The 18,624-nt window shown below is 43.9% G+C and overlaps 1 protein-coding gene across 1 annotated transcript in view; it reads left to right on the top strand.

Moving 5' to 3' along the window:
- Positions 1 to 18,624, top strand: part of il1rapl2 (interleukin 1 receptor accessory protein-like 2) — a gene marked incomplete at both ends in the record, with an annotated part of 337,128 nt that overhangs the window by 76,655 nt on the left and 241,849 nt on the right.

The raw sequence follows: 18,624 nt of genomic DNA, 5'->3' as shown, positions 1-18,624 counted from the left end.
CTAATGTATCTCTGTCTGTGTTTGCTGCTCCTTTTTAATCAAATCATATCAAACAGTCTTTGAATCCTGACATTTGCTTCATAATGGTGATTGTAATGATGGAGAAAAGTCATTGGTTTGTGTTGATGTTGGCGGTTGAACTGAGCGGAGGTCACTCCGTAGATTAGGCACCTCTGGCAAAGTCGGGCTCTCTCTGATGATCGCTGTTTTTCCAACAACAGTTTGAAAGACTTCCCAAAGAACACGTACACCGAGGCTCCTCTGTAATTAGGGTCAGAAAACGCTCTGTTCAACCGTGTAATTTTTCAAGCATTGTGTGACAGTTGCAGAGGGCATGTTGAGAGCCGCTCCCCTCTCCTCTGCCACCGATCATTTAATATTCACAACCAGAGAGCGAGACAAAGTGAAGTCGTGCTGTTTCAGGGACAGGAGCATCTTAACCAGCACTGTTGTACAGTGAGTCATGCTTGAGTAAGACTACAGACGAGGCTTTCACAACAGTGTTACATAAAAACACTTCTTGAACTTTCGGATATCCACTGAACAGTATGTATGCAGCGGTGCCGTGTAGTCAGTGTGTGTTGAGTGTGAGTTGACTGTGATGGTCTGCTTTAATGTTTCACGTGTGTCCTTTGCTTGTGTGTGTAAGAATCAAAGAACGAGACATTTCCTGGTGCATGTTCTCGTGCCAGCTGAGTAATCATCTCAGTTAGAGGTGGATGTATGAACTGATCTTTGTTGGTTTGTTTCTGCAAAGTGACATTTTGCATTTCACTTTGGCAACGTTGGCAAGTGCTTCGCGACTCGTTCTCTCCCCCTTACTGGCTGGAAACGTCCAATCAGACTCACACATGGTCACACACTCTTTGACAATGTCTCATCACTTATGTGCGTCACTTTCTTTTATGTTCCTTTTTCTACTGTATTACTGTATTACTGTATTATTACTCTTTATAATTAGAATGCACATTATTGTAATTGTTAAAACTTGATGAATTGGGGTTATGAACTGTCAAAAAGAGTTGAGTTCCCAGGACCAGCCTTAGATGAGGAATACAGGGTAGGCCTCTAAATTAGGTTAAAGGGACACAAAGCGTAAAATTAAGAGTTAAAAGATGAAATAGAATAATAATTTTAAAGCAAGCATGTATTACATAACAAATGTAAAGTGAATTTAACAAAGGTCAACCTGATAATAATAATAATAATAGGTGTATCTGAGAGAGAGTGCAGTTTGTGTGAGTTTGTGAGAATAGAGGAAGTGCTGGGTGCAGGCCTGAAATGATGTGGAAATAGCATCTGCAGAGAGAGAAGAAAAGAAAGAATAAGGAAAAAAAGCATAAATAATGAGGAAGGATGAAATCAATGATTATTGTAAAAGCAAGCGTGTGCTAAATAAAGCGATTTACAACGGTAACAGTAATGATAGGTGAATCTGAGTAAGAGTGCAGATGGTGTGAGAGTGACAGTACTGAAAAAAGAGGAAGTGAGCTGAGTATAGGCCTGGATGTGGAAATGACTGCTGCAAAGAGAGGAGAGGAAATCTAATAAGTATTTTAAAAGCAAGCGTGTGCTGAATAAAGCGATTAACAACTGTAACTGATTATAACAACTGTAACTGATTATAACAATTGTAACTGTGATTAAGATAACGAGTCTGAGTTAGAAATGTGTGTGTATAAGAATGCAGAGACGTTGGGATTGCAAAATCAGGCCAAGGTGATTTCCACACGTCCACAATACAAGCACAACCACATTATGATGAGGAATGGATCAGGTGCCGAGTGAAAAGGGGAGGGGGGTCAAGATAACCCAAAGATGCTATAAAAGAAGTGGCACGCTGACAGACGGGAGGATAACGTCGTAAGAGCCATTTGAGTGCTCCACCTGAGAGGACCCTGGACCTCGCTCTACGGACGCAGCGATGGACTTCGTCTCTGCTCAAGGATGAAGAAAAGAAAGAAGAAAAGAAGAAAGACGATCCAACCAAGAAGGAAGAATCCACAGTGAGAAGGACGATCCAACCAAGAGGGAAGAATCCACAGTGAGAAGGACGATCCAACCAAGAAGGAAGAATCCAAGTGAGAAGGAAGAAAGACGAGAAAATACGAAAGAAGAAGACGGCCCTTTGTGAACAAAGAAAGACGAGAAAAGAAAGAAGAAAAGAATCGAGAAGAAAGAATGAAGAAAGAGGAAAATACGAAAGCAGAAGACGGCCCTTCTATGAGCAAAGATTGAAAGACGAAGAACCACCTATCCTCCCTGCTCAACTTTAACAAGATCAAAGATCGCTGAACAGACGTCGTTTGCCGATCAGGCAGGAGCGAGGAGGGTCTGGCCAGACCCTCGCCCCTGACAACTCCAAAAAATAACTTTTCACCGCACCCAAAGCCAGCTCCAACCTCTAACCATGAGTATAACCAAAGAATTGAAAGTAAGAAATCATGTGTAGTATGATTATTTTATGTGAGCTGAAGCTTTGCCCTTGCTAAATCTATTATGCAATAAATATCTAACCTGCATTTCAAGTAAAATTCTCAATTGCATTAATTTTGCATAAGTAGTAAATGTGCCTCATGATAGTAAAAAGTTAAATCTATGTATGTCTAACAACTGAGTTCTGAATGGTTGTCCTAATATCCACTTAACAATCCCTTACGGCTTTATATGTAATCCAAGCCGTTAAAACCAAACCTGGCAATTTACCAAGAGCACGGAGAGGAAGCTACCATAACTGACGTGACAGGTAGGTGCGCCCGGGGCTAGGCCGGCCCCTCAGCCACTGCTACCAGAGGAAGCAGGGAAGACGTCAGGAATAACGGTAGTTAGCGGAGCCAGGCGAGTTCCTCGAACAAAACACCAGCTTACCAACCTTTTAATAGAGAGCTGAGTCAATAATTAGCCCCGTATCGGGCCAAGGAAAACCCCCGGATCTAACAGAACTCACTAATGACATCTTGTATGGAACTAATTAATGACGATTGTGTCAAAGAAAAGAATAAATGTTACGAAAAGCAAAATTAATTATTTGTATTTTGAGTTTGGCAGGCGACAGCAACATGTGTTATTAACCACACAGCGTAATTTAAATGACCAAAAAAAATACGCAAGTACATAAAATTAGGATTCAAAACATAATTGTCTGCTCTGAAAGATTGGGGGTGTGTCCACTGAAGGGTCTTAAACCACGCCCACATAAAAAGCACAGTAAGGTAAATAAAGATACTGTTGTATGTAAAGGAACATAACAGTAAGAAATGTACCCCGATAATAAAATATAAGACATGATGTCAATATAATGAGCTATGATGTAAAACATCTTAGAAGGAAGCGTCCTGTTTTTCCCCTCTGAGGCAAAACTATATGAGAGTGAGGACTTCAGCTTTTGCAGTTGTGCCCCAGATGTTTTTGCTGAGTCACTGATGGTCAGAGAAGGAGTCAGAGGTCACAGTCCTGCCCGTCTCTCTCACCCAACTTCCTCCAGACACATGCACATATGAATACTTCAATAAAATGTGCTTCCGATGAGACGACTGCATACGTAGAGATACAGTGTCGACACAAAAAACATCTGTACAGCAGCTGTCACAACAAGATAAATAACTGATCTCTCTTCTTCTCTAAAGGGTTTCCTTCTTTCGTCTCTTTGTCTTTTGTTATTTCCAAGAGTCTTTATATAAATGTTTTTCTCTCTCTCAAAAAAAAGAGAAGGTATTTCACTTTCTACTATCACGTAAGAGTAAAACGACGATTTCATCTCCTCTCCTCCTAAACCCTGAGACAACACTGCATTTGTCATGATGTATTTACATCAGTGTGATCAATTGTCATGGCTTGAAAAGAAAATGTCTTACCTGACACTTTTCTCTCAATTTCTGCTGCCTCCTGGAAGCTTGTTTCATAACCCTTACAGCAGGTGTGTCTGTTGGAACTATACACCTCCAATAGCTTGCTGTGTGAACCTCTCACCCTAGCAGTGACGTTATCCTCTGTCTCAGTTCTTGTGATGACTTTTGTCGAAGTCCCGTCTGCGTTGTTTATTTGGCCATGCATGACGATTACTAACGATGACTGCTGTGTGTCTGTGGGCGACTCTCGTCCAGACCTCACTAATGGATCCCCAAGAACTCCGGTCACATCACGGCACTGAGCAACTTTCTCCTTCTCCCTGCTCCTGAAACACTGGTGCATAAAGACCGTACTGCAAATACAGAATCATCTCACGGGGATTGGTCGTGTTTCAATGCGTTTCTCAAATAAGTGCCAGTATAACCTGATAAATAATTTTAAAAATGTATTCATCATTTTCCCACTTGTTGCTGTGTTGCAGCACAGAAGAATGCAGTGCGTTTCAGACCAAACTCTTTTTTGTATGTCGTGGAAATATAAAAGTACGACACCAATCTAGTGTTGCACCCCTATGACATTATCGGACTCGCGATGGACGGTGAAATCCAAGGCGGACTCATCAAATTCAGTAGCTTGGTAGGTGGCCCTTCACGCTCAAACTATAAAGCTCCTCAAACCCTCCTGGCGTCAGTTTTGGACGTGCAAGGCAGCCTCCAGTGGTCATAGCAATCATAACTGGATTAAAAGGAGCAAGGTGGGTATAGAGAAGTATAAAGAGCAACAAAGTCTACACAGGAGGAGGTTGTGGTGGATGGACGGGTCAAACTTTTGCAGGACTTTCACCCTGGAGACCGCTCTGTAACCAACTTATTGTGTGTGAAACTGCCTAATCTTACATAACAAACTTAATTTACACCACATATGTAACATACATAACTTAAGTTCTGTAACAAACTTACTTATTTTAAAGCAAACCATATTTCTTTCCACAACATAACCACGTAGTTTGGCTGCCTAAAGAAGTAATGTAAATGTCTTGACTTATGTCACATAAGTAATGTCATTTACGCCAAGGGGTCCTGACCAAGTGTCCCTACGCTACGTTGCTACGCTACGTTGGGAGTGAGAAGGGAGTTTGATTGGGAGTGTCGCAACATCGATGCAGCGGAACCAGAGACATTTCTTCATCTTCCGCGTCAAAACATGGCGCCGACATTTCCCACAATGCAACAGCTCGCTCAGCCATTCAGGTGTCTTATGCTTGTACCGTCTTACATAGTCTTGAGCTGCGAGCCTCAAACTGAGATGGAGCTACACAGTCTGTTAACCACACTTCCATCGAACTCCACACCCGTTTTTTTTTTTTTTTTTTTTTTTTGGATGTGTAAAATCATTGGAGTTCCCCTTTAATGATCAGGCAAACAAAGACTGTGAACTGTGTTCTATTCATAGGACGTTAATGACTAAGAGCAGCTGTGGCTCAGAGTCAGGTGACTGGCGGGAACTCTGAACATGGCCAACTAGTTACCAGATGAGACATGGGTCAAAGGAGAAGAAGCAGGTGTCACCATTATACCTAAAGACTCTACAGACTGTTCTCTTCTTTGACACTGTGACACATCGAGTGCAGGTGTAACTAATAACAGTAATCGTGGCTCCATTCCATATAAGTGATCTCGTTCCAGGGTGCTGGTGTTGTGCCCGCTGGCTGTCTGACGTGGCTTACTCCGGTACATAAATGGGACAGAACCATTGTTAATGTTATTAGACACACCTTTGCTTTACTATGACAAGTAAAAATGACAACGGTCTATTTTAAGAAACAAATGAAACTAACCCAATGAACGGAGTGTTCCATTTGTCTTTTTTATTTTTACTTTCCCGGTTTGTATTTCTGTATCACAATGGATTACTTTACTTTCTTCAATGGAAGACCACAAACCCTCCGTGATGAAAGGCCCACAGAGCATGGAGGGGCTCACTTCTACATCGCACTAACAGCACATTAGAGCTCCGACGACCTCATTTGTTATCTGGCCTTTTTCACGATGTGTCTGTACGAGCTAATAATGGCTGTTTAGTGATTAGTCTTGCCATTTCTATGGCAACCTCAAACCATTTAGTCATACCTTCCTGCCACCCACTCTCTAGAACATCCTCCCTCACATCCCTCTTTCAGTTGTGACCGTCTCTTCAGACAATAAAACTGGTTATATTGTCTTTTCAGATCCCTTTTGCAGCACCTCCTCACCCTGAGTCTTGGACATCCTTGATTGTTTCCCCATTAGCTGTAATGAAATATACATATCCAAATATTCATTTGGATATGTATTTTCGCCTCAGATGATTATCTATCTGTCGACTTTCACCCAGTTTTTGTTTTGTTGTTTGTTTTTATAATTTGTCTTTTTTTTCTCTTTTTCTTTAACGTGTGGGACCGATGCTTAGTTTCATACTACTTCTAAGAGTGTACTATATCAATACGGCAAAGGATTCCCTGCAAATTAAGCAAACATCCATTCGACTTCTGAGAAAAAGTACAAATCTGTAAAAAATGTTTCTTACATTTACGTCACTCACTCGATATCTTCCTGTTATTCGGTTCCGCCATGTTTACCTCATTTAAGGTACGTTTTCATCGACGAATAATCAATGTAGGTCAAGTTTTTCATAATGCCAGCGACATAATTCAAACTAAGAAGTGCAATGTACAGCGCATGAAGTGCTTGAAGTGCGACTTGCATCCTGAAGCAAATTTCTTTGCTTGCCTCTTGGTTTGGCTTTCTAACTTTAGCAAGCGCACGTGTTGATGCCGGAGGGTTGAAACGCTAGACTTTTGCCCTGGATTAACAGTGCAAGGGAGAGAATGAAGGGAGGGAAGGATGGAAGAAAAGAAGGAGGATGGAAAGATGAGGGAAGAATTGGAAAAGAAAGAAATGTACGTGAAAGAAAGTGGGAGGAGGACTTATGGAAGAGGATAAAGCTGGAGGAGGAGAGGGAGAGAGTAAATTAAGACAAAGAAAAGGAGGGAGGGAGGGGTATGAAAGAAAAATGAATGGAGAGATGAAGAAGAGGATTGAAGGATAAAGAGAGCGGTGGTGAATGGAAGAAGGAGAGAGAAATAATGCTTTTATAGTCTCCTCCAGCCTGTTTGAATAACACTATTGATCTGCTGAGACCACACAGCTTCTGTACTAGCTTTCTATGAACCAACCTTGACACACACACACACACACACACACACACACACACACACACACACACACACACACACACACACACATAGCGTGTCATCAGTGTAGTACATTTGTGTCTCTGTGTCAAACCAATGAGAGGAGTATATTTGTGTGTGGCCCCAGAGGATCTGTTAGATCTGAATCAACAGGATGAAGGTCAAACTGATCTCCATCCAGTGACTAATGCAGTCCTGTGTCAGCCGTTATACACCACACACACACACACACACACAGGCAGAGAAGCACATGTAGCTGTTTCACATGTTGGACAATATCAGTGTGTGTTCGACGTCTCAATGTGGATGTTTAAAGTCTTCTGATGTAGTTGATTGAGGAGTTAGTACTTGTGTCAGCAGAACTGCTGATTCATTAACAACATGGTATAATTCAGTTGACTGAACGTTGACATTTTAAAGTTTAAACAAAATCCACTCACTGGCCTATTTCGCTTTTTTAAGAGCCTTTAAACTCATCCTTCGATGTTCCCTCGTGAATAGAGTTTGGTCATTTTTCATGGAGCTATTTGCATTTTGTCAATGTTTTGTACCTTACAAATTCCATAGCTAAAGTGCTCCGATTAATCGGCCACAAATCGTTTCGGATAATTTTTGTTCTGATGGCTTAATCGCTGCTCTCTATGAAGACCCATCAGAAGAGCCGATCAGATGATGCATCGATTCCCAAGTGAAATATTATGAAAAATGTATGAAAAATCATCATCGGAGCACCCTTATTGGATTGCAATGAAAATGAGTACTGATATTCATGGTCCCCAGAGGATGAATCATAATGACTGTAGTGATCCCTTGACTTTTCATCTAGCACCACCAGTAAGTCAAACTTTTCATTTAGTGCGTGAAATATCTCAAAATCTGCTCCACATCATTGGCACAAAGTTCTACACGGACATGCATTGTTTCCAGAGGATGAATCCCAATGATCTTGGTGATCCCCTTGACTCATAGTAACACCGTGAGGTCGATATTTGTAGTTATGAGTGAAACGTCTCAACAACTATTGAATTAATTGCCAAGAAATTTGGTACAGCCATTCATGTTCCTCAGAGGATGAACTGAAATAACTCTGGTGATGCTTAACTTTTCATTTGGAAATTCTGGATTTTATTCATTTGGAACCATTTCTTCAATTGCCTTAATAGCTTGTTGATATATAAATCTTCTACATCAAATTTTTCCCTTTTGAAAAACAAAGTGGCTCATCTCACGGTATCCTTGAACTAAAGAAATGTAATCAATTACATGTGATGGTGCCTTTATGTAATTACTATGAAACATGAGCCCATCGTGGGGATGATTGGTGTTTTGCTAAATGAAGACGTTTTCCATGAGCCTACTGTACTTGCCTCCAGTCAGCCCACCCCCTCTCTTGTCATCTTTGACTTTAACATGCTAGAAATGACTCTCCCAGCAGCCTCCTAGTCTTAGTTGTTTCCTCTAATCATGCAAATGTATCAAAGTGACCACGGTTATGATCTCATTATGAAGTGGAAATGCAAAAGATGGGATATTTAATTGAAGAATCATACATATTGCGGTTTAGAAAGGCCTCACCATCTGCTCCATCCTCTGAGAAATATACACCTTTTACAGAACACAGTTCCGTTCAGCACAGAGCCAATATGTGGTGAGTGTGTTCTTTCCTGCCGGAGAGAGGCGGTGTAAATCCAGAGGGAAGATACGGCCTCACTAAAAGATTGACACAATCTCTTGTCCGAATATATCTGCCTCTCCTCCACGCCACTTTTGCTTTATCTCCCAAACACACACATGCATTGCTGTGCACACAAACACACATACATAAAGAGATACATGTCAAAAGAAATCTCTCCATGTTTTGTCAGTTTTACCCTTTTTGCTATGATCTGCCCTGGACATGCTACACAGCTACAGAAAGACATGCATTCACGTTGAAAGACAATTTTCCTTTGGCTTTGACACACACACGCACATGCACACACACACACACACACACACACAGAGGGTCTAGTGGGAGGCTGGTTGACTGGTAGAGATTATGTCAGGGCTGTCGTTGTCAATCAGGATCAAACTCCACCCCCAAACTTCTGACCTCATCATATTTGTGACACCCAAAGGCTGACAGAGAACTGTGCTGAGACTGCAACTTCACGAAGGCACAGATATTGTGTGTGTGTGTGTGTGTGTGTGTCGTGCTGCATTGCTCGTTAAACAGTTTTTGTACCTGCTTGGTTGCAATGATTTTCATCTTGAATAAATGATGATTCATTCGGACTAGGGCACTGCCTGCAGTTTTAAGTTATTCCCCCTGGAATCTTTTCTTTTAGCCTTTTTAATATCGACTCCCACTCAGGCTGGAGATATGTATCAAGAGAAAACCGACCAAAAGAAGTAGCAACACGGTGGCATGAAAACATTCTCAACACAGAGCCTGAAGGCCCACAGGAAACTGAGATTCTTTAAATCTGCGAGTGTAACCAGCAGAGGCTGAAGCAAACACACTACACATTCATGTTAAACAAAATCCCCAGGTTGAGTTTATATGAAATAATGTTGCAAATCAATTTGAGATTATATTGATGCAATTGACCTTTCGCTAAGTCCCCTTGAATGCAAACTGGCCAATCATAGTGTAGCATTAGCAAGCTGCCACCAGTGACTGACAACTATCGGGCTGTGCTCCATCGATTTTCATAAAGGTTTTGTGGATTTGGAGCTCATGCGCATGGTTAAACGTTGTGTCCATTGTACATGGGGCATGTGTAATGGTGTGTTCAAACCAAACGCAACGTCGTGCAAACTAAAATACTTGCAAGGTATTTCTTTGATGCTGTGGTGAGAAGCCCTTTCAGTGGTGAGATTCTCCCGTCGTTGCTGACATCCTGACAATGTTGAATCAAGAATTTAGGACAAAATGTTGTAGTCCTCTGTGGGCGCCCAGAGCTCTACAATAGTACCTCGTATTTGTACAGAGACCTGACGAAACTATGAGTCGAAATGTGCGTCAAGCATAAACTGAATAAACGGTACAAACAGTAACAATTGCTGCCGTATTTATTTTGAGTGTTGATGGAGCAGCTACAATGTTAGCATAGTGTAGCACAGATCGGAACTCCATTCAGAAAACAAGCATTTCAGAAGTTGTTGCTTGTAGTCTTGCGGAAATACCCGGCAAAGCATGAATTCGACGTTTTTAAAGATCAAGTCCACAAGGCTAACTTTAATTCAGAGGCCTTATTGCACACATTTTTGCTAGCTGTGCAACAACAACCGCCACGTCATTAACATGAATAATACGAATTCAATAAAGGGAAATGTATTGGCAGCCATGGCCCGTTTAACATGCTACAAAAAAGCATGTATTCTGATACCTGCTATGGAAAGGCTGATATACATTTTTATGGTTTCTGATTTCAACAGCATCCTGAATCTGTTGCGTCTCGATGTAGCTCCCCACCTAGCAGCGTTTCTATATCCCTCTGAGCACACGTCGCCTGTTGAAATACATGACGTCACCCCGCTGGATCACGATGTCCTCTCATCTTTGTTGGGTCTGAACAACCTCAGGCCACGGAGCAGTGTTTGAACCACCATCTGACCTAGTTTTAGTATAAACGGTAACGTTTTCAGATAGGAATAGCTAACGGGTAGCATGCTAATCCACGCTCCTCTCGGTGGCTGGTCGCTCAATGTTAGCATGCTATCTATTTCTGTTTGTGTGGTAGGAGGAGACAAGCTGTGCTTTTAATGCTACCATGAAACAGAAACACAAAACCAGGCCTGGTGTGTTCTGTCGTCCCCCCCCCCCCCCCCCCCCCCCAAGGCAAAACTCTGACTCAGTGTGAGAGCTTTTTTATTTTCCCCATTCTTGGCACCAAATACCATGCTACTCTGGCAACAGATAAATGTTCACATAACGAGCATGTCGATGTCTCATTCAGTCCCACGATGTTAAAACAAGTGAAAACAATCCGTCATCTGTGCTGAGCTCACAGAGCTTCTTCCACCGCGGTTTGTCCGGCGACAGGTCAAATGAGCTACCGCATTTCATAATTCAGTGCTCCGAAGGCCAAACTATGAGTAACTCTCAACCTAGTTTCCAAAAGCATTGCAGCCCTGAAGGCCTGGTTCGACTGGCCGGAGTATGCTGCTGCAATGGAACTGCTCGGCGGCGAACAGCACAGGAGCGCGACTCGGCTTTGATTCTATAACGACTATAAAGACGACAACTTTAGCTATGGGTGGCTCCTGCAGATGAATAAGACATAGAAATATATAAAGTCACTTCGGTTACACAGCGGCACGTGAAAAGTAAATTTGATCACTTTTCAATCATTTTACTGCGCTGAGATTGTTTTTCTTTTGTGTTGTAATTGTAAGCCATGAGCGCTTCTTCCAAAGAGAAATCTAATGTTTTACTCTTTTTTTTTTCGTGTCCCTGGAGTTTAATTGCATTCAATTTAATGACCACCAGTTGCAACTTGCCTTCACTGTATTAAATGTTACTTTTATTCAACACCAGAAACAAACCAAAGGGAACATTTTCCAATCATTTGTAAGTGATACTTTAAGTGAACTTCTTAAAACTCAATTTAGAGGAGTAGAGGAAAAGCGTGTTCCAGGTGAAGTCAACAGACCTGGGGGTAGGTAGTATTCCATCTCATGGATTGCGGTTGGTTTCTGGGGCTGTGGGCAAAATATGATTAAGCTGCCATGTGTAGTTTGCAGTGTGCACTCTACTTACTGGGCACTTGAAGGTGAAAGGGTACAGAGTAAGGGGGGATTGGTGGTGTAACAGGGGTCCAAAGCTCATGGCCCGTGGTGGCCTGCTGGGTTGATTCGGCCATGTTCACCAGAGAAGGTCTGGGCTGAGAGATACAGTCTGTGTTGGAAGCAGAGAGCCTGGGAGATACCGCAGCATTGTGACACTCACTACATGATTAGAATGTGTGAGTAAGTCATCTAATTTCACCATAATATCAAAATCAATACATATCTTAACAAAGCACCTTCCCACCATTCGTCTTAATAGCTACTGAATGAGGTGATTGATACGTTTGGTCCTGCATGGAATTAGGTTCAAGGATTTTGAAGCAAATCTAGATGGAACACTTTTCCCACCATTATTATAACGGACTTACTGGACGTGACACACACACACACACACGCACACAGAGAGAGCCCGTCGGGGCTGTGGGAACGACATGCATCGCATCGGTTTGCTGATCTGAGCTGATTTATGACTTGTATTATTCATCACCTGTGATATGATGCACAGCAGCAGAAAAACACTCAAACTGCAATGAAATCAAACTTCTATTTTGTTTGTGATCACAAATATTTACCCAGCTGTTGAACAGGTGCAATGGCTCTTCTCAGCTTTTGAAAAATAAAAAGCAAAAAATAAATACTTAAAAATAAATTTCGATAAATATTATTTTTCACAATTTTAACTAAAAATAGTCATCCCACATTTTTCTTTTTTACTCTTTCTTCATTAGTTCTATTTTTTTTATTATATTTGTTCATGTTGTAGTACATATTTTCCAACTTCATTTGTGTTCTTTCTAATTTCTTCTTTTAACTTGTATTCCCTCAATTTTACTTTTATTTGGGGCCATTATTCATGAACATTGTTTGTTTACAGTTTCAAGAAAATAGTTACATATTTTCATGACTGACAATATTAAATACATTGTGCTCGTTCACTGAGTGAGTACAGGTGCAGTGAGGGTGCCTGATATAACACTCTGTTTTATTGAAGCTTGTACACAATGTAATTGTGAATGCACACGGTTGCTTGACCGTGAGGAGGAAGACCAGTGTGCTGTTAATAAAAGGTCGACTCGTGAATCACTTAGCCGTGTGTAACTGCTACTGTTGAAACCTTTTACTCTTTAACGACCTCTCGCTGTACGTGAACCATTTCACTTCTTAACTTTTAAAACTCCTGCGTGTGCGATTGAGCTGTGAGTTCTCTGGGGTTTCCCAATGCGTACACATACACACACACACACACACACACACACACACACACACACACACACACACACACACACACACACACACACACACACACACACACACACACACATTCCCCTATACAGTAAGTCCTGTGCACTCCCTCTTATCCCTATGTGTGTTTCCCAAAAGACAGAGTTGAGTAAAACTGTCAAATCCCATAGACGCCATGGTGCGCAGGGCCGGTTGGTGTAGCGATGTAGGGATACACACACACATTCACACACACACACACACACACACACACACACACACACACACACACACACACACATTTCAGCCCAGAGTGCCGAGGTAAGCGTGTATTTGACAGTAGACCTTCAGGGAGACAGAAGAGCTTTTGCTGTCCGGAGGGAAGGAGGGCTGGAGAGGGGAGGAAATGACAGAGGAGCAGGAAGTGAAGGAATGAAGGTTGTATCGCGTACAGATGGGAGAAGGAGAATGCTAGTGACAGAGATTAATGTTGGAAACAGTGAACAAATTACATGTCAATTTCTTTTTTATGATGATGATGAAACTGAAGCTTTTTAATGCCTGGAGTTTGACACTTGTTCCAATATTCACTGTGTTGACTGTCCAGATACTCTTGGGCTTGAAGGCAACTTCAATTAACAACAGTAAAATAGTTATAAAATACATTGAAATGATCCAACTGCTGTTCAGGGTGTCACTCTCAACCCTATCATCTCCACATGTCCACTGTAACCAATTATACAGTTCAATACTAAACCAAGGGCAAAGATCCTCTTTTCTATGATAGTCATCTTACCAAACCTACTTCATTTAACTAATGTGTCACTAACGGTCACAGTTTGTTTGAAAAGTGTTGGTGTTTCTCGTCTAAAGGCAAAAGTCTTTGTATCTGTTAAGAATGGCAAAAAGACTCTTCCGAGCTGCATCCCACTGCCTCCCTGATCTCTATGTCCTATACGCGTTAGTGTCGTCTCAATGCAATGAATCATCCACCGGGGGGGTAGAGGTGTACTCTTTCATACGTTGTCACCTTAAAGGCATCAATAGTTTTGCATTCAGTTGTACCATATGCTGTATTTAAGAGGTGGATGAAGTCACTGTGACGTCACCCATTGGTTTGTGAATTTTACCCTTAGAAACAGCCACGCTATTCACAAACATGGTTGGTAAATGGACTTGTACTTGTATAGCGCTTTTCTAGTATTTCCGACGACTCAAAGCACTTTCACACTACTTGTCATCATTCACACCCATTCATACACTGATGGCAGGGGATGCCATACCATCAGGACTGACTAAGATTCACACACCGTAGGCACAGCTACGGGAGCAGTTTTGGGTTAAATGTCTTGCCCAAGGACACATCGACATGCGACATGCGGAGCCGGGGATCAAGCCGTCGATCCTCTGATTGAAGGACCACCCTGCTCTCCACTAAGCCACAGTCGCCCACAGCATCACATCAATACAGCACTCTTTCAAAGAGCTGATAATCCCTCCCATGAAATACAATCATGTAGTTTTACTTTGGTTTGAAGGTTTTGAACATGAATAATATCCTCCGATAAGTGCATTTTATTTTTCTTCATTGTTGGCCCAGCTGTCCGAGGAAAAATACAGAAAGACAAGCTGAGCAGCCGGGATCATAGTTTTTATGTGAGAGAGAGAGAGAGAGAGAGAGAGAGAGAGAGAGAGAGAGAGAGAGAGAGAGAGAGAGAGAGAGTTGCTGCTCTGGTGTTTGGATGGAAGCAAGACTTACAACTTGCGGTTCAAGGAGAGAGAGAGGGTGTGTGTGTGTGTGTGTGTGTGTTACACCCCCACAGTGCCAGGCTGCTGTCCTCCACCTGCGTCCTGAATATTAATGAAAAGCTGAATGCTGGCTCTGTTTGGCTTGTTGCTGGTTTTGGTGGTAATAACGTTGTCAGCTGGTTGTTGTGTTTTAGCAACATGACTTTGATTGTAAATGATCAATTGTTGAAAATGTCAGTGGTGTTGAATTTACTGAAGAGCAGGCTATTGTTCATTGTGTCTAATCTCTATTTTTTCGTCTCTCTTTCTTAGTTTTGTACAAAGCCATGTTTGCAGTTTGGGAGAAGTTTGAGCTCTAAGTTCTTCCACACTGCAAGAAGTAGAAAAGCAGAGAGACCCATGGGAGAGAGAGTTTAGCTCTCAAAACATTAAACCTAATTCAAGCTACTTTGTCAAGGATGATCAAACACAGACTCTAGGATTCATCAAGTGTTCTTTGGGTAGATTCTTTTAATGAGCTATAATGTTTCAAAGGAGCCTTTGATTCTTCAAAATTAAATAAAAAAGTTAAAAAGTTAAAAAATCATAATAAGGAGCCCAGGATGGTATTTTTAAAAAGCTGCTGCTGTCACAATGTTGCTGGTTTAAAGCAATTGAACCCTCTTGTATTTTTATCTTGTATTTTGTGCTCAAAAATCATAATTGGGCAGTAAAAAGCAGCTGTGATTGAGTCAAGCTTTAAACTAAACAGTCTATTTGGTGACTACATGGAGTGACATTGAATATCTCAATTTCTTAAACAGTTCTTTAGAGTATTACAAAAAGAACGCTGACTGAAAATGATTTGAATCTGATGAATATTATTGCAACGTTGGTCAGTGTACATTGTCAGTGTATCAATAACTATTAGATGGACTGAGGATTGATTCGATGATAACATGCGAGCATGTTAGCGGCTGGGGGTTAGCACTTGGCTCAAGGCATTGTTGTGGCTAAGTACAAACCCACAGAGCTACTAGCATAGCTGCAGACGCGGTTGGACCCAGTTCGAAAATTTTCGACTTTTGGCCGTTATCAGTGGTTACCAGCTTTATATATGTGAGTTAAAAGGGCTGCTACACCTACTAGTAGGTTCACAAGGCTGTGATCATGGTTTATCGCCGAAACAAACACAAGAAGACAACGCTGGCCTCTCGTGGCCGTCGTAGTTATGACGGGGGCAAAGGGAGGAGTTTGCTGATGTAGCATAAAGAGTGACGAAGTCCAAGCAGGCAGGACATTTGGGGAGTTGGACGGGTCAAACAAACACAGGACTTTCACTCGGGAGATTCTTGTTTGTGTCCCGTGTGAAACCTAAAGTCACCATTGACTTATTTCTCAGTATTTTTTAAGTAAGTTACGTACTTAAGTACATACGCGAGGTATGTTAAAGACAAAACCATTTCCCTAAACCTAACCAAGTATTGCTGGTATTGCCTAAACCGCAAGTTTTATTTTATTTCAAAGCGTCACGTTACATTTTCCCAACGTAAATGTACGGTGCTTTAAATTGACTACAATACTAGAACAATAAGGGAGTTTTGAAAGTTACTCTTAATACATGTAAGAGAGACGGTTTGCCAAAACCCAGCCAATGACTTTTGAGAACTTGGCGGAACACATTGCATTCTCGGAACCCATTGGCTCAGATGATTGAGCTTTTCATTAACTATAAAATAAACTATAGTATTTGGAGATAAACCTTAGCTGAATTTCAGGAGCAGGGCCACACCTCCACGGGGCCACTCCCGGCCACACCCTACAAATACCCACGGCCACCATAGCTCAGCCTGCTACGCCTTTCGCACCAAACCGTAAGGCGGCTACACCTTCAGAAAAGAAGAAGGCTGCTACGTCGTTCACACCAAACCGCAAGAACGCCCGCAGCACCGCAAAAACAACGAACAGGAAAGGAAAATAAACCCCTTACCTCGCCAGCATGGACCTGCTACTAACCGGGCCTCCCGATGACGACGAACCGTTTGCCTCCCCAGCCGCCACAGCCCGGGGCCGCACTCCACCGAGGCAGGGCTTCCAGACGCCACCGATCGCCAGACGCCACCGATCGCCTCCGAGAGCACCCCGGCGGCCCAACGCAGCCGAACCCGCCGACCGGCCACATCCATCGACCGGAATCCCTCCCTCCGGGCAATCCGCCAGTACGGGGACCCAGACCGACCGTCATCTTCCAGCGAACCAAGTCCCACACCGGCACGCCTCCGTGGCAGATGGCGATCCGCTGCCCCCGAACGCGGGCAACGGATGCGGAAGTCCCCCCCTTCCTCCTCCGCTCACTCCGGATGCAGCGCTCGGAGACAAACCTCCGACAGCCCGGCGTCCGGCAACTCCAGCATCCCAGCACGCCGCGCTCGAAGCCACCGCCATGGCACTCGCGCCCTGACCGCATCTCCCAGCGGGACCGACCCGCCCAGGATCGCCGCCTGGACCGTAGCGCGCCTGTTAACGGAGCTGCAGGGGAGGGGGATCCCCCCCAAGCGCCACGACAAAAAAGCGACACTACTCCAACTCCTCGCAGCCGCCATGACACCTCGCCACGCAGTGACAGACTTTCCAGCAACAACACACGGGCGCGCTGTCAGTGACCCAATCACGCACCACCAATCCCCGCCCCCGCGGCCTCGACGTTCCAGGTTGCCAGGTTCACAGCGTCCCCCTCCACCATCCCATGCAAACCCCCCGGTTCATGGCCGCTCCGGAAGGCCAACTCTCCCTCCCTCACTACTTCCGCAGGATCCTACTGCTCCTTCCAGCTTCGTTCCTTCGGCCTGTACTTTCACTTTCCCCTCTCACCACACTTCCCCTGCTAACCACCCCGGCCCCCGTACTATATTTCAAATTGCAACTCACACCTGAGCCCCTACGAACCCCTCATGCGCTAACTACAAACCAGGAAAACACAGCAAACCGCCCCCCACAAACCACTGTTCACCACAGAGAGTGGCCGCATCGCCGACCGATCCTGGTTCCTCTGGCACTTCAGGGGAATCCTAACCATCTCCTGGATCAATCCCGGCTCCTTCCCTGGCCACTCCTCCAGCGTAGGAGCCGCCACCACCGCAGCGAGCAGAGGAGTCCCAGACCACCATCAAAGCCTGGGCCGCTGGCCCTCCCCCGCCTACCAACTCTACACTCGCCACAGCGCCACCGACATGCGCAACGGGCAGGCGGCACTGCTCCCGTAGGCAGGCTTTTGGGGGTGTGCAAGGCCCGGGAGCCTCAGTGGACCCTCAAACTAGCCTTTCCCCAAACCGCTTCGCTCAGGCTACCCTCCACCAACATCCTAAAACTCTCCAGCCGGCCAAATCGCCGAGGTGGGGCCCCAAGCTAGTGAATTGGAGATAAACCTTAGCTGAATTTCAGGAGCAGGGCCACACCTCCACGGGGCCACTCCCGGCCACACCCTACAAATACCCACGGCCACCATAGCTCAGCCTGCTACGCCTTTCGCACCCCACCCTCCCGCCCCTCTTTAAAACTACTCCCGGAAGGCCACCTGCCTCCACAGCCGCTACTGTCCCACATGGACCGGGGTGGGGTGTGCAAGGCCCGGGAGCCTCAGTGGACCCTCAAACTAGCCTTTCCCGAAACCGCTTCGCTCAGGCTACCCTCCACCAACCATCCCTAAAACTCTCCAGCCGGCCAAATCGCCGAGGTGGGGCCCCAAGCTAGTGAAAGTATATATGTAAACTGGCTGATTATGAACAACAATCCTCTCTCCCCGCCATTCTGGCATCTGAAGT

Source organism: Melanostigma gelatinosum (assembly GCF_949748355.1).
Source record: "Melanostigma gelatinosum genome assembly, chromosome: 5".
Taxonomy (NCBI): domain Eukaryota; kingdom Metazoa; phylum Chordata; class Actinopteri; order Perciformes; family Zoarcidae; genus Melanostigma; species Melanostigma gelatinosum.
The sequence above is the reverse complement of the archived record's forward strand: the minus strand, read 5'-3'. Positions and strand labels throughout refer to the sequence as shown.